The sequence below is a fragment of the Orycteropus afer genome, unplaced genomic scaffold (assembly GCF_000298275.1).
Source record: "Orycteropus afer afer isolate SDZICR_OR568_19922 unplaced genomic scaffold, OryAfe1.0 scaffold00533, whole genome shotgun sequence".
NCBI lineage: Eukaryota > Metazoa > Chordata > Mammalia > Tubulidentata > Orycteropodidae > Orycteropus > Orycteropus afer.
The window spans coordinates 1,676,492-1,678,104 of record NW_006922120.1 but is presented as its reverse complement, the minus strand read 5'-3'; the positions used below and the strand labels follow the sequence as shown (position 1 = coordinate 1,678,104).

The window sequence follows — 1,613 nt, the reverse complement described above, 5'->3', positions numbered from 1 at the left end:
TATATTGACAGGGAACTTCCAGAAATTCAGGCTGGATTCAGAAGGGGATATGGAACAAGGAATATCACTGATGAAGTCAGATGGATCTTGGCTGTAAGCAAAGAATACCAGAGAGATGTTGACCTATGTTCTATTGACTATGCAAAGGCATTTGGCTCTGTGGATCATAACAAATTATGGATAACATTGTGAAGAATGGGAATTACAGAACCTTTAATTGTGCTCACGAGGAACCTGTACATAGACCATGAGGCTGTCATTCAAACAGAACAAGGGGATACTGCATGGTTTAAAATCAGAAAAAGTGTGTATCCAGGTTGTCTCCTTCTCCCACACTTATTCAATCTATATGCTGAGCAAATAATCCGAGAAGCTGGACTATATGAAGAAGAACAAGGAATCGGGGTAGGAGGAAGACTCATTAACAACCTGCGATATGCAGATGATACAACCTTGCTTGCTGAAAAAGAAGACTTGAAGTATTTATTGATAAAGATTAAAGACTACTCTCTTTAGTATGTATTACTCCTCAACATAAAGAAAACAAAAATCCTCACAAATGGACCAATAAGCAGCTTTGCAATAAATGGAGAAAAAATTGCAAAGATTTCATTTTACTTGGATCCACAATCAACACTCATGGAACCAACAGTTAAGAAATCAGATGTCGTATTGCACTGGGAAAATCTGCTGCAAAAGACCTCTTTAAAGTATTGAAGAGCCAAGATGTCACCTTGAAGACGAAGGTGTGCCTAATCCAAGCCATGGTATTTTCAATCACCTCATACGCATATGAAAGCTGGACAATGAACAAAGAAGACTGACAAAGAGTTGATGCCTTTGAATCATGGTGTTGGTGAAGAATACTGAAAATACCATGGACTGCCAGAAGAATGAACAATTCTGTCCTGGAAGAAGTGCAGCCGGAATGCTCTTTGGAAGAGAAAGTGGCCAGACTTTGTCTCACCTACTTTGGTCATGTTGTCAGAAGGGACCATTCACTGGAGGATCTCATGCTTGGTAAAGTGGAGGGTCAACAAAAAAGGGGAAGACCCTCAACAAGGTGGATTGACACAATTGCTGGAACAATGGGCTGAAGTATAGCAAAGATTGTGAGGATGATGCATGACAAGGCAGTGTTTCGTTCTGTTGTACATAGTGTGGCTATGAGTCACAGCTGACTTGATGGTACCTAACAACAACAATAACAAGAATAGCTACCAGCTAAGAACTGTAAAAACTTAGAAACCTCTGCTCCTATCACTTTATGAAATACTTTGAAAGAACATGTACATAGTTACACTGTTATTTTAACAATACAGTTTTTTTTTACTCCCTTCTATATAAAACATAGTGTGGACAGGTTCTTAGCTAAATTCCACTCACCCTCATTCACTTAGGCCTCAGAATTAAGCCTACTGCAAGCACCATTTGCTACATGCATACACTGTTAAATATAAACCCAGGAGGAAAATGTCAAACAGCAGCAGTAAACAGTGGTAAACTGCTATTCTTGAGAGATGTGTTTTTGCTATAGAGTCAAAAACAGATCACAAAAAATAATTAGTAATCCATAATATTTTCCATACTGATAAGAGAGATATTGGTTCATA

At 38.4% G+C, this 1,613-nt stretch overlaps 1 protein-coding gene across 1 annotated transcript in view; it reads right to left on the bottom strand.

The window, feature by feature from the left end:
- The window catches only part of CNST (consortin, connexin sorting protein), a 107,078-nt gene that overhangs the window by 5,246 nt on the left and 100,219 nt on the right, over positions 1 to 1,613 (bottom strand). The window lies entirely within an intron of this gene.